Source organism: Fundulus heteroclitus, unplaced genomic scaffold, assembly GCF_011125445.2.
Source record: "Fundulus heteroclitus isolate FHET01 unplaced genomic scaffold, MU-UCD_Fhet_4.1 scaffold_858, whole genome shotgun sequence".
NCBI classification, from domain to species: Eukaryota; Metazoa; Chordata; class Actinopteri; order Cyprinodontiformes; family Fundulidae; genus Fundulus; species Fundulus heteroclitus.
In genome coordinates, this window is record NW_023397316.1 from 25,751 (window position 1) to 41,164 (window position 15,414).

Below are 15,414 nucleotides of genomic sequence, written 5' to 3' on the forward strand. Positions count from 1 at the left end.
CTACACAGTGGAGATGTTTCCAAGCCGTCAGCAGACTGGTGGGCAGTGGCAGCCTGTACTGAGCGTGAAGGGAGCTTTCTGTCAGACTGGGTGGAGCTGACAGAAGGCTGCTCTAACTCACAGAAGATCTCTGGACAACTGAGCTGAGCAGAGAAGCAGCTCAGACTCTCAACAAGTCTCCTCCTACCGACTGCAGAGCTGCTGCAGAGACTCCAGCTGAGAACATCAGGACAAACATCCTCATCTGGTTCAGCCTGAACAGCAGGTCCAACATTTCACCTGTGGAGACATGGAGCACATGGCTGTGATCTGGTTCTTCTCAGCTCTGATAGGTACGTATGTTTCTGAGCAGAAACTCTGCCAAACAAAGATCTTCTAGATTCTACAGATCCAGGCTGGGTTTTCTTTGAGCTTCAGATTGTACTGCTTCAGTGACCAGGTTCTGCCTTACCAAGAACCTGCTGCTCCATCATGAAGAAGTGACCAGTAGATGGTTCCCAGCATCATCTGTGTTCACAGTGGCTGTGATTGTAGCTGCTGTAGACTGTGGAGCAGAGCTGTGAATATAACATGTTCTCTGATCAGCAGGTCAGAGCTTGGAAGCTGACATCACCGCCGTCAGATCTCAGGAGTTTTCATCAGAGGGACGCAGGGTTACTCTGTCCTGTAACTATTCAGTTAAAGCTAACAACCTCCAGTGGTATCGACAGGATCCTGGATCAGGTCCTCGGTTCCTTCTCCTGATCACTGATACTAAAGATCCAACCGTGGTGGAAGCAAAACCTCCAAACCCTCGACTGACTGCAGAACTGAACGAGCAGAGGAACCGAGTGGACCTGCTGATCTCCTCTGCTGCAGTGTCACACTCTGCTGTGTACTACTGTGCTGTGCAGCCCACAGTGACAGGAAACACCAGAACTCTGTACAAGAACCTGCAGTACTCCACAACATCCACTAGAGGGCCTCACAGGCTGCTCCACCTCTGGTTTGTCAGGATTCAGTCTGATTGAGCTGCTGAGAGAAAGCAGACATCAGAGGCTTTGCTGCATCATTGAACGCTTTGTGATGAGAAGGTTTGGATCAGAAAGGAGGAGGATGGTTGCTCCATGATGGAGGTGCAGCCTGTGCAGGACATCAGCATGGACAGAACATTGTTCCACCTTTAAGATGTGTCTCCAACCAGTTCTGTGATGCCTTCAGGCCACTGATCTTCTACTCAGCATTATATGTTTTTTTATGCAATTATACACTATTTGACGTAATGTAATGTTTATTAAATAACTCTCTGTCTGTTAAGTATTGTCTGGTTATAATCATCTCTTAAGCTGATATCAGGACAATGGTTGAAAGGGATGAATTTGAGCACTAGCGGTCTTTTAACAGCAAACTCTGCACAGACTTAGAATAAATGAGTGACAACTTCTCTTCAAGTTCAAGAATTTAATAACAGAAATAAAATGAACGCTCAGAGAACATTACTATGCAATGCTGTTTATCTGAATTAACACTATATTTCAATCAATAAATCCTCTCTACTAGGCTAGTGAAACTTAACTGAACTACTAAGCAAAATGAAGATAAAAAGAAGCTAAGCTAAGGAACTATTTACATGCAAAGAACACAAAAGACACAACAAAAGTGGTTGATCATCACCAGAATAATTCAGTGAATCCTGTTCACTGCAGATCTGATTTAAAGAACATGGAATTTAGTTAAATTAGCTTAACTAATTTAGAACAACATTTGGTGTGTTTCAATCCATTCACAATGCAAATACTGAATAAACAAAACATTATTTGATAAAATAACATTTTATTTGTTACAGAACTAAAGTTCATTTTAAACAACATGGAATGAGCTTAAATTAGCTTCACGAATTCAGAACATTTGGCATGTTTTCAACCCATTCACAATGAAAATCCCGAGTTACACAAAACATTTTAAAGCATAATTTTCTCATTAAGAATCTGGAAACTTTATGCATGCTCGATTTTATTAATGCGATTATACCTCTGGGAGCTAGGGGTTGCTGCAGGAATCGGTCGCTAAACTCGGTTACTCCTAAAGCTAAACACAATGCCTTTAAATCTACATTAATATTCAATATTAATGCGGTAATAACGTTCATAGCAATATTCGAACGATGGCGGAACGAAACGAACAAGCATTAAGTTTAAAACAAACCCTTTTTGAATGTCCGGGACCAGAAGTTACCAGAAGCTAATATTACCAGAAGTATTGATCACTGCGGCAAATGTAACATCCTTTGGTTGTAAGCCAGGGGGCAATGTTACAATTTACATTTTGTGAGAGCGTTGGATCAATAAATGCTCTGCAAGCCAAGACCCTGAAGTTTTATTCATTGAATGCAAGAAGACGATGCATCAACTGAGTGCCAGTCAGCAGCCTCACCGTGGCTTAGGTTCGTTTTTGTTTTGTTAAGAACAAGTCACTACACCATCAATGTATGAAACCCTTGTGGAGATAACGTTTGTTATAACCATAAAACACACTCAAATCACATCGGCTATGGCATGGTACCGAATGCTAGCAGGAGCTATGTCCGTTAGCTCTTTGTGTTGAAAACATCATGTAAACTAGGGTGACCAAACGTCCGTATTTCCCGGGACATGTCCGTATTTCACGTCCTGTCCCGGGCGTTTAGAAAGTGAGGAAATGTCCTGTTTTTTAAATTACCTTCATTGGACCATTAAATTGACAGGCACTAGGGCACTGCGCACAGCGCTGCGTGTGACGTAAGCCCTGAGCCGCGTCAGTGCGGGCAGCCCTGTTCTTAATCAGAAGATAGATAGCGTGGCTGTCAGTACGCCAACAACATGCCGAAGCGCAAATGTATGTTTACCGACGATTTACAAAAGAGTTTCCCCGCTTTCAGACCGGGTCGAGACAAATGGGATGCCTTTATTGTGCTGTTCATTCATTACAGGAATTGTTAAGCATTTAATAAATACATTTTGAATAAAATTATCATTTGTTATTGGAGTTATTGCTGTTGACTTTTACTGAAAAGCATTTTTAATAAACCAACTGTAAATATCATGTTATTGTAGGATTACGTAGGCCTATGTTAAGTGAGTGCATGCCACAGACATCTGTATGCATGGGAACAGAGATCACCCCCCCCCCCCTTCCCCCGCTCCAACGTGTCCTGGTTTTCCCAAATGAAAATATGGTCACCCTATGTAAACGCATTACACAAACATTTCCCAATAAACCATTGAACCTTTCCCTTTGGCTTCTCTGCCAAACCTGTCGGTGCCTCTTCTGAGTTCGGTCCACTTTGGCCATCCAAGGGAGAATAGTGGAAAAAGTGAAACGTTGGTTCTTATTCCGCTGCCAAAAGGAGTAGCAGCAGCAGACATGCGGTCATGCGGCTATGAGCTAGCCGAAACGTGGTCGAGGGGCTCCCTGGCCCGACGTCCATTTAGTAGTCTGACCTCTCAGCTTGTCTGGTGAGGGAAGGCATCCGCCTTCTTACGTCCGTCTCACGTCCTCTCCTCCAGATATCCATGAACTGAGAGTATTTGTCTGTGTGGCTCGCAGGGCAGCCCCGCGGGCCCTGTTCTCCAGAGCAGATTCAGGAAGAGGGAACAGTGTAGAAGAGCTGGCTTTGTCCTGTGGGAACAAAGTTATATAGCATGGAACCCTGCTGAGAGGGGAGGTCCTTTGTGTCTGTGGGGAAATTCTTTTGCTTAAAATCCATTTTGATTCCTTCCCCATGTGACATATTGTTTAAAATTCACTCTCGATTTAGCCATGGCATAATGGGATAACAATAATCTAATGATACGTTCAAGTACATCTTGTCCATGAGAAATTATATTTGTAATAAATCTAAAAGCATTTTTACATCATTATATTTTCCCCAATTCAAAATTTCCTGGCTACCATGTTTTTAGTTTTCCTTTTTTAGCTTTATTGATTTATTAAATCTAAACTAATCTTCATTTATTAATATGCTGCTTACTGTGAAATAAAAAGTGTAAAGAATTATTTTTATCAATGCAGTATTGTGTTTTGATGTAAACAATGGAAGGATCACACAATTATAAAAAATTGGCCCTGTGTGTCAGACTGTAAAAACCCCTTTCAACACTGCCCTGCAGGAGGAGTTTTTTTTTTTATCTAGAGCCCTTCTTTTGCAGCCAAACAGGCATTTCTTCAAGCTTTAAACACAGCTAAGTGTAACGGGTACTGAAACAACGGCACCTTGGCTACAGATACATTCCTGAAAACAGGAGAGGGATGAAGACACGGCCTGTCAATATTGAGCCACAGAAACAGGCTGTCTGCCATCCTTCTTTCAGAGTTTTACCGGAAAGCTGAGCCAGAGACTGAGAAGGGCGGCTTCCTCCTTCCACTGCTGTCCAAAGCGAAGACAATGCTGAGTTCCGCTGCACCAGAGACCCAGCAGAGCTTTCCCCAGAGTGCCTGGAGCCACATGAGTGCCTGTCCTCCAGTGTGGTTGAAAAAAGCCTTCATCCTGATCCAAGGAGCGAAACGGCCCAGCTACGCACTGCAGAAAACTCAACGCCATTAGATGTCACCCAGTCACCAAACATCTCCATAGAGGCATCGTTGTTGGCAGGAGTAGGGAAACTTTGTTCAGCATAAAACAGTTTAGGTATTATTATTTCTGATGTGTTTTCACTGCACGCTAAGCTAAGCTGAAGCTAGTGCTAACAGTAAGGTGACAGACAAATTTCTGGGGACAGTTCTGCTTTTGGACGATTTGTCCTCGTCGGAGCGATTGAGTGACCTGTTGCTGTTACCATTACAGAGTAGTAGAAGAGCAGAGCGTGTCCAGACCCTATGCTAACATATTATGCTAAACACATTAGTATAGGCTCTTTTGACCCTAATGCTAAAGTGTTTCTTTTTAAGGTTATGACAAACTTTATTTCAATGAATCTTTTAAACACTGATTAGAGGTTAACCTTTGCCTCTTCCGATCCATTTATTACACTGAAATATTAATAAATAGTCATTTTAAACAAGCTCCCAGACATTGCTTTAGCCGCTAATAGCTTGCCATTGTACTACTTGGGTAGTTACAAGCTGTGTCTCAATTCGGCGGCTGCGTCCTTCGAAGGACGCATTTTAAGGCCGGTGACGTCACAGCGATGCGCGGAGGCTGTCCCATTTGGCAAAAATTCTGAGGATGCTTAAAATGCAGCCTTCAAATGCGTCCTCCTTTTCCCCGAATTCTGAGGATGCACCGCTACCATCCTTACTGGCCTTGCCTGCCATAAGATTTCCCGGGGTGCTTTGCTCGCTTTTTTTTTAGTAGTTTAAGAAGGAGAAAGAAGGCGGATTTTCATCAAGACTAATGGAAAGCAGCAGCAGCACTGGCAGTAGTGCTGAGTACAGCTATGTAAGTAGTTTGTTTTTATTTTTTTAACTGAACATTATTAAAATACATGACGGTAACGGAGCCACCGGAATTTGTAGGACCAGCTAAAGCTAAAGTTTAGAGCTAATCTGTTGATACGAGACTTTTAGCAACATTAAAAGACTGAATGAAAATGTCACATTTTTTTATTTTAACCTACATCTTATTGTAATTGTGCTGATAGCTGTGTCCCTCACAAATTCGATCAATTTATTCTCATACAGTTTATTACAAGTGATTAGAACTGTCAAAGCTTAATGCAGCTAAAGAAATAACATCAGTCCAGCTGTGCTGGGCTGTCAATACTGCAAACGTTTTGTTTGAATACTCAATAACGTATAGTTAATTTACAGTACAGTATAATAAGGTTTAAAGTATAATTCACTTGAAGAACAATACCGGCGTAATTATACAGAACAGTCATTTTGCCTGTTGACATAACAGAAATATGCTTTACATGTCATTTTGTTCTAGGGAGCAGGGAGCATACAGAGGAGTTGATAAAACTCCGTGGGCAAAATGACCACCTCTTTACCGGGGCCAAGAACACTGCTGTAGTCGGACGGAGGTAAGAGTTGAGGCATAATTCCATATACATGTTGCATTTATATGTAAAATTCACACAAGTTCAAAGAAGTCCTGTTCAAACACCTACGTACAAATATAATCTTTTGATCACATCAAATGATGCCCAGATGTGACTTTTTTTAATCTTATAGTTGTGATATTAGTGATCCTTGTGTGTTTATCTCTTCTCATTATTCTTGTTTAGAACAATCCTGCAAAAAACGGGCCTGGAGGGTGAAGTTGAGCCACAACAGGCCAAAAAAAAGTGGGACAACTTGGGAAAAAAAATACAAAGTATGTTCAGGTTTGGCTAATGTAATGAAATACACACACACACACACACACACACACACACACACACACACACACACACACATATATATATATATATATATATATATATATATATATATATATATATATATATATATATATATATATATATATATATATATAACACTCCTTTTTTCTAGCTTCAAAGAATCACTACAGAAAATTGCATCTGTTGACACAAATTGTTTTCCTCTACTTTAGGAATGCAAAGATCCAGGGACAGGGCAGGGGGTCAGTGGGAAGCCTACTGCTGCCACCTGGCCATGGTTTATCCTTAGGTTCTGTGTTGCTGTTATTGTTAAATTAAATTATTAAATTGTTTATAAAAGTTATTGTTGTCTGTGTGTTCTTAAAGTCTTTTAACCTTTTACATCATCTGTTTCATCACTTCTTTACAATTTAAGTAAACTTAGAACAACTTCTCAGTGATAACATCAATTTATTTTTAGGGAAACAAGTATTTACAATAAACTATCAAAAACATTTTAACTATTTACATTACATTTTAAAAGTAACAACTACAACTATTTACAGAAGATATAAAATAAATATTACTAAAGAACATACATATATATATATATATATATATATATATATATATATATATATATATATATATATATATATATATATATACAATTTTGACTGAGCAGGAGTCCCTGGTGGTGCTGCTGGACTGGATGGGATGCCACACAGATGACCTTGGAGTCTTCTGACTGCGAGTGGGACATCATCTGGGGGGTGGGGGATGCCTCTTTACACTGTTCACCACATCGTCCATCAGGGTTTGCAGGGCTGACCCAACTGACCGCTGCCATGTTCCTAAAAATGTTTAAGAAGATGCAGAAAATGACTTTACTACAACTGTTTTCATAACCCTTACATGAGAAAAGCTAAAAAGTGATTATACTTGCCATCTAAATGTAATCGTGGTCGGGTAGACCCTCCTCCAGGGCAGACACCTCGGCAGACAGCTGGTCCCGCCAGGGAGCACCGCTGACTGCCTCCAACACGTTCTCCCCCTCCTCATCCTCTGGCATATCGTCCTGCACTTCATCGTCTGGGGCCATGATGTCACCGGCTCCCAGGCAGATGTTGTGCATTTAAGTTGATGCAGCAGTACATCGGCCTTGTCTGGATAGAGACATGAAGATTAAGAACAACAGGATTAGATGATAGCAATTTCATTTTAGCTGATATAATTCTAGTGAATGTTAACCGCTTAACGCCTGGTGTTACTAATTTGTGACCAAACAATTCTGGCCTTTACTTATTTTACTTCATCTAGATCCCCTATTTAACTTTTTTTTTTTTACGTTTTTATATTTATATTTCCTGTATTATTTTTTCGTTATATAATTACAAATAAAATCAGGCAGTAAGGGGATAACAATTTAGACAAATAATGATTTATTTCTCAATATTAGTTTTATTTGGCTTCTCAACACATTAGTGATACTGAAAGTAGTGATTTAAATCAGTTATTTACAGGGTTTGTACACATTTAACTATTCAATTCAAATGACTAAAGTTACAAACATAAGCCTATATCAAGTCTTACAAATAAATATAACATTTTATATTTAAACATATTCGTCAATCTGCTGACAAGCGTTTGATTAATAATTGGTATATTATGATCATTAGCAGGTCCCTGTGGGTGAAAATAATAGCAGGTAAATGTTACCTCTCCACTGCGCTCCTCCAGCCTGAGAAAAATTTGTCGCCGGTTTTGGATGCCGACTCTCCTCCTCCAATAACAAGTAAATAAAAAAAAAAAAATTCAATATCCATTTTTTTGCGTCGTTTATTCGCGTTGGTGCTGTTTTCGCCGAGCTTGGGGTAGACGTGATGACGTCGTGTCGCAACCAGGAAGTGCTCCAAAGGCTGAGTAGGCTGGGTCCTTCGAAGGACGCAGCCGCCGAATTGAGACACAGCTACAGTTTAAATAAAAATGTAATATTACATTTGTCTTAGTTTGCTCCTGTCATACTCTGTGGTCTAGGTGCAGGCCTGGTTTCCCTGCTCTTTCTCCTCTGCAGGGCTGGACGGGCAGGTGTGAGACATCAGAGCTGATTACCACCCTTTATAAGGAGCTGGAACCAGGAGGTTCTCTTGCGTGGTACAGATCTAACCTTGTTTTCTCTCGTTATTTCCTGAAAGCTTTTACTAACCTTGTTCCTGTTGCCTCTTTGCCTTAGAAACCCGTTCATCTGTTCTCTGACTGGATACCTCGTTCACGCTACCAGAAGTCATCCTGGACCAGTCCACAAGAACCAAGTTGAACCCTGTTAGCCCTCCTGCCTGTGCTCACCTGCCTGTCCACCCTCCAGTCAGTCACAACACCGAGAAGGAACCAGGACTTGCACCGACAACCCGGACTTCTGCGCAGCACCTCCCCTCTGCACCAAACCCAAGCTACCGCCTCAGTGAGTTCCCGACCAAGCCTCATCTTCACAATAACCAAGCTCAAGTTGTTTACCACCCTCTTCATCTTTCCGGCAGAACCCGTGAGACCTTCAACCCACAGAAAGAACCATCCTTTTCCAACCATACAATAAACCTTTTAAAAATCTACTTATTTGTCAGTCATTGCATTCTTCAGAGTCACATTTACATAAATATGATCCACAATCATCTGATAATGCCACTAATCTACATTCATATAACATAACTATGCACCATTAATTAACTCAGATTTCCTTCAATAATGCACTTACAGATGCACTGCATGCAGTTTTTGAGCATTAATCTTAAGGCTTCAGTTACAGAAATGTGCCATTCAAGAAATAAGAGAGTGCAAATAGACATTGCCAACAGTTTGATTGTGACATGATGGACCACAAACTTCCCATTAGGGGCTGATTGCCAGAAGTTTCTGAGTTTATTAGTTCTGGATTTGATGCTCCTGAAACTTTCCCTGATGGAAGTGGGTTAGCTGCATAAACTGAGTCCAGATCCTGCAGACGGTATCCCACAATCCCCTGCTCTGTCCTCTGTGCTAGGTCCTTCCTCTCCTGGACTGTGCAGCTCCCATACCACACAGTTATTCTGAGACATAAACGCTCTCTATTGTAGCTCTGTAGAACTTCTTTAGCAGTTTAGAGGGAAGTCCAGACCTTCTCAGGTGTCCTGAGGAAGAAGAGCTGTTGTTGGGCCTTCTTCACCAGGTGGGAGGTGTTTACAGTCCAGGAGGTCAGAGGAGGTGTGGATGTCCAGGAACTTTATGCTCCACCACCTCCCCCAGTACGTCGTCTTGACCCGGTTGGCAGTCCTACTTCCTAGGGGACGGTCTTATGCATGTTGTGCACAAGCTTTAAGGTTTGCATGGTGTATATCTAGTCCTGTCTGTCTTACATTCTTTCAGTAAATCCACAATCTTCTGTGTGCTGCACAAATAAAGAGGAAAGTTAAAGGACGTATTGTACAGCTTGAAGCTTTGCAGTAAAATGTCTAGCTGTGTGATGTAGCATGGCGAGTTGAGGCGTTTATTTAAAGGAATGAAAAGCTTACATCCACACATGAGAGTCGGAGGCATGGTGCTGCAAAGGGGGGGGAGGGGGGGGGGGGCATGAGGTAAGTCCTCCTGGCTGCAAACGCTTGAAGCAGCGTATGATGTCAGCCACATGTGAAATATACATTTTTATCTGAAAATCCTGTTTTACCAATAACTGCAACATTTTCTCTTTTTCCTTTTCTGCTAGGTTCAGAAAGCTTGTTGTTCATATCACTGATCTAGTATTTATTTATGTCTGTGTTTTTTTTTTCCACTTTCATGGTTCAAATTTTCCCATTGTCAGACAGTAAAGGTATTCTATTCAATTCTATTCTATTAAGATTATATTTGATGTGAATAGCTTTATAAATGAACTGAAGTGAATTTGTTTCCTCCAGAAACCAGAAGAAGCTGTGAGGCTGTTAAGCAGAGGAAGAGGAGCTGAGAGCTTCAGGGAGGAGCTGAGCTGTTACTGAACTATAGAAGAGACACAAACTTCCACATTCAACCCAGTTCACCACACCAACATCAACTCTGCTCATCATGGACTATTATGGACTTTCTCTGATCGTTGCCTCACTTCTGACAGGTCAGATTGGGTCTGGATGCTTTAAACTGGTAAATGTGTGAACGACTCATTATGAAAACTTTTAGAACTTCAATAGTAACACATGTTTCTTCCTTTAGGTGTCAGCTGTGATCAACTGACTCCACATGAAAAGGAGATGTTCAGTTTAGAGGGCAGATCTGTTACTCTGAGCTACAATTTTTCAAGAAAAGCAACAAATGATTATTTCTTCTGGTATCGACAAAATCCAGGAAAACCTCCAGAGTTCCTGATCTCTCACTCAGGAACAGGAGGAGAAATGTCTCAGCCGGTTCCTGGTCTGTCCTTTAAATTGAGTGAAGATAAAACCCAGATGGACCTGCTGATCTCCTCTGCTGCAGTGACAGACTCTGCTGTGTACTACTGTGCTGTGAGGCCCACAGTGACAGGAAACAGCAGAACTCTGTACAAGAACCTGCAGTACTCCACAACATCCACTAGAGGGCCTCACACACTGTTCAACCACTGATTGTTGAGTCCTTGGACTGATGACAAAGACAACAGAGACATGAAGCAGTAAAGATCAGAGACAGAGCTGCTGTGGAAGCAGGAAACTCTTTGATTGGTTGAGTAGAAGTGACCCCGCCCACTGAACTTCAGCTCCTCCAATGACATTATGTCTTCCTCCTGCAGTGGAGGAACATTGTTCATCTGCTGTGTGGCTTTCAGAGCTCCACAGACATGTTGCTTTACCTCTTTTTGCTTCTATCTCACATTAGAGGTGAGTTTAAGAACAGGGATTCAGGTTTTGTTCCAGCTGCTGCATTAACCACAGATACAGACTGCATTTCACTACTTTTCTGCTTCCTTTGCTCTGATAGAAGGAAAATCAGCTTTTCATCATCTTGGAAACTGAACTGACAGAGTTCTCCAGTTGATTTAGTTGTGAATGTCCACAGAGTAACACTGAACAGGGGACATGTGTCCACTGTCTTCTCCTCTTCTCCCCTCTGCGTATTTGTGAGGTGAATTGACCTTTTTCACACTTCTGGGTTTTAAAGCGGATGTGGGGTTTGACAACTTCCGGTGGCTATAGCGTTAGCATTAAAAGCCTCAAGAAAATGGCTCAGTCTCGGCGCAGTTGTTTTTGTTCTGTACCTGGTTGTTCATGTGGGGCAAGAAAACAGCCATATCTGTCCTATCATGCATTTCCGACGGACCCGGACCAATGGAGGGAGTGGATCCACGCGATCTGATGAGATGAAGGTCCCAACTTTTGCATAAAGACAAGGAGCACTTTCGTATGTAGCCGCCACTTCACACTGAAGGATTTTGTCGGCGAATCTCCTACCAGCCTCCTTAAAAGTGGAATTGTTCCTTCCCTTTTCACCTGGAATAACTTTACTGCACCAGCAAAGAGAGAGTCTGCTTTCGAGAGGGCTAAGAAACGGCAGTTTGTCCTCTCTCAGGAAGCTAGCCAGGATAAAGATGCTACTGTGGACCATGATTATGTGGCACATCCACCCGCAGGTAAACATCAAATTAAGGTAGTACATCGTATACATTTGGCATGTAAGATAATTTCAGTCAAATATACCTATTGCTATAATAATTTTATTATTATTATTATTATGTTCACATAATAATGAAATAATTGCTAATCGATTACGTGGTAGTTGTGTATTTTGTGCTAAATAACTACCACAAAATGTGGTAGTTATTTAGCATAATTTTGTGGAGATTATGTAAATACATACATGCTCCAACTCCCAACATCGATTGATCTTCACATAAGTAATGTTACATCTATATAATTAAAACTTCTCGCCAACCGCATGTTATATTTTATTTTATGGTTTTACAGCTGCACTTGATGAAGCTCTGGATTACATCAAGGAGTTGGAGGCCAGACTTCAAAAAGTGGATTTGTCTGCCACACTTTTAGTCGCTACTGTGGCTCTGATGACCAGATCCGATTCTACACCAAATTTCCCATCTGATTGTGTGTTCCGGATCTTCTGGGAGTCCATTGCACCCTCTGCATCACGCCTGGTGTACTGGACCAGAGCACAGAAACTTGGAGAGGAAGCCTGTGCTGAAGCCAGCTCTGCCCGCTGCATGCCTCTGATCGATGAGTTCCTGATGTTCTCATTCAGGGTAGCAGTGGGCATGAAGGAGCAGCTCATCGCTGACATGTTTCAAGTCAGCATAGCTACTGTCAGCCGAGTGATCATCACTTGGGGGCAACTAACTCTTCACTGTGTTCGCTTCCATCAACCTGTGGATTAGTCGTGAGAAGGTAAAAGCCAGTATGCCTCAGAGATTTATGAAGTTGTCTCCAAATGTCCGTGTCATCTTGGACTGCACAGATGTTGCTCTGGAGACGCCATCATCCCTCACCTTACAGTCTGAAACGTTCTCAGCCTACAAGAACCACACCACTCTGAAAGGGCTGATCGGAGTTGCTCCCTGTGGGTTGGTGACATTTATTTCAGCATTGTACACAGGCTGCATCTCAGACAAAGAAATAACGAAGGTCAGTGGAATCCTCCTCTGCTGGACCTGGGAGATGAAGTCATGGCAGATAAAGGATTCCTCATTCAAGACCTCCTTCAAGAAGTTGGAGCCAAACTCATCATTCCACCATTCAGGCATCCTGGCCAGTTCAGCAAGAAAGAAACAGAGGAGACCCAGACCATTGCTCGCCTGCGGATCATTGTAGGGCGATCGATCGCTAGAGTAACGTGCTACCACATCTGGGATTCTCTGGTGCCTCTCACTTTAATTCAATTCAATTCAATTCAATTTTATTTATATCGCGCCAATTCATGAAACATGTCATCTCAAGGCACTTTACAAAATCAAGTTCAATCATATTATACAGATTGGGTCAGATTATACAGATTGGTCAAAAATGTCCTATATAAGGAAACCAGTTGATTGCATCAAAGTCCCGACAAGCAGCATTCACTCCTGGGGAACCGTAGAGCCACAGGGAGAGTCGTCTGCATTGTACATGGCTTTGCTGCAATCCCTCATACTGAGCAAGCATGATGCGACAGTGGGAAGAAAAAACTCCCCATTAACGGGAAGGAAAACCTCCGGCAGAACCGGGCTCAGTATGAACGGTCATCTGCCTCGACCGACTGGGGTTACAGAAGACAGAGCAGAGACACAACAAGAGAGACAAAAAGCACAGAAGCACACATTGATCCAGTAATCTGTTCTACATTAGATGGTAGTAGCGGGTGAGCCGTCTTCTCTGGATGATGTCACAGTTAACAGAACGCCAGACCAGGTGTACCTACTATGAAGAAAAAGAGAGAGAGAGCAAAAAGTTAAAAGCTGAAATGACGACAGTCATTTCAATGTAATACAATGCAAAACTGGAGAACAGTAGACTGAAGAACAGTAGAAATCAGTAGAGTGAGAAAATTAGACCCTGATGTCCTCCAGCAGCCTAGGCCTATCACAGCACAACTATAGAGATAGCTCAGGGTAACATGAGCCACTCTAACTATAAGGTTTGTCACAAAGGAAAGTTTTAAGATTAGTCTTAAAAGTAGACGGGGTGTCTGCCTCACGGACCAAAACAGGGAGTTGGTTCCACAGGAGAGGAGCCTGATAGCTAAAGGATCTGCCTCCCATTCTACTTTTAGAGACTCTAGGAACCACCAGCAGACCTGCAGTCTGAGAGCGAAGTGCTCTGTTAGGAACATACGGGGTAATCAGAGCTCTGATATATGATGGAGCTTGATTATTAAGGGCTTTATACGTTAGAAGGAGAATTTTAAATTATATTCTTGATTTAACAGGAAGCCAATGAAGGGAAGCTAAAATTGGAGAAATATGATCCCTCTTGTTGATTTTCATCAGAACTCTTACTGCAGCATTTTGGATCAGTTGAAGGCTTTGAACTGCATTTTGTGGACTTGTAAAGAATTACAATAGTCCAGCCTTGAAGTAACAAATGCATGGACTAGTTTTTCAGCATCACTCCTGGACAGAATGTTTCTAATTTTGGCGATATTCCGGAGGTGAAAAAAGGAAACTCTGGAAACCTGTTTAATATGGGATTTAAATGACATGTCTTGGTCGAAAACAACCCCAAGATTTTTTACTTTATTACCAGAGGCCAAGTTAATGCCATCCAGATTAAGTGATTGATTAAGAAGTTTATATTTTGAAGACTCTGGCCCAAAGATTACAACTTCTGTCTTGTCAGAATTTAAATGCAGGAAATTTAAAGTCATCCAGCTTTTGATGTCATCAAGACATGACTGCAGTCGAAGTAACTGATTGAAATCATCAGGATTAATGGATAAATATAGCTGAGTGTCATCAGCATAACAGTGGAAATTAATCCCATGCTGTCTGATAATTTTGCCAATCGGAAGCATATATATAGTAAATAGAATTGGTCCAAGGACTGAACCCTGTGGTACTCCACAAGTGATCCTAGAGTTTGAGTTAGATTTATTATTAACATGAACAAACTGGAATCTGTCCGACAGATAAGATTTAAACCAGCCTAATGCTTTTCCCTTAATCCCTACAGTATGCTCAAGTCTTTGTAGGAGAATATTGTGATCAAGTGTATCAAATGCAGCACTGAGATCTAACAGGACAAGTATAGACACAAGTCCATTATCTGAGGCCATGAGAATATCATTGGTGACCTTCACCAGAGCTGTTTCAGTGCTATGATGAGCTCTAAAGCCTGACTGAAACTCCTCAAGTAGGTCATTAAATGTTCACATAGTTGATTAGGCAACTACTTTCTCAAGAATTTTAGATAAGAAAGAAGATTAGATATAGGTCTGTAATTACTAACTCATCTTGATCAAGAGATGGTTTCTTAAGTAAAGGTTTAATAACAGCTACTTTAAAAGCCTGTGGTACATATCCATTTTACCAAGGATAGATTAATCATGTCTAAAATAGGACCACTGATCAGAGGGAATACCCCCTTAAACAACTTGGTTGGGATTGGGTCTAACATACATGTAGAAGGTTTAGATGAAGCAAAAATTTTAGATAGCTCAGAAAGCTCCACTG

General features: G+C 41.6%; 1 long non-coding RNA gene across 1 annotated transcript; it reads left to right on the forward strand.

Annotated features, from left to right (window-relative positions):
• The first annotated feature begins 5,274 nt into the window (after nucleotides 1-5,274).
• On the forward strand, nucleotides 5,275-5,957 carry LOC118562314. The gene is made up of 2 exons (XR_004930556.1): nucleotides 5,275-5,395; nucleotides 5,888-5,957. It is a non-coding gene; the product is annotated as an uncharacterized LOC118562314 (long non-coding RNA).
• The last annotated feature ends 9,457 nt before the right edge of the window (nucleotides 5,958-15,414 follow it).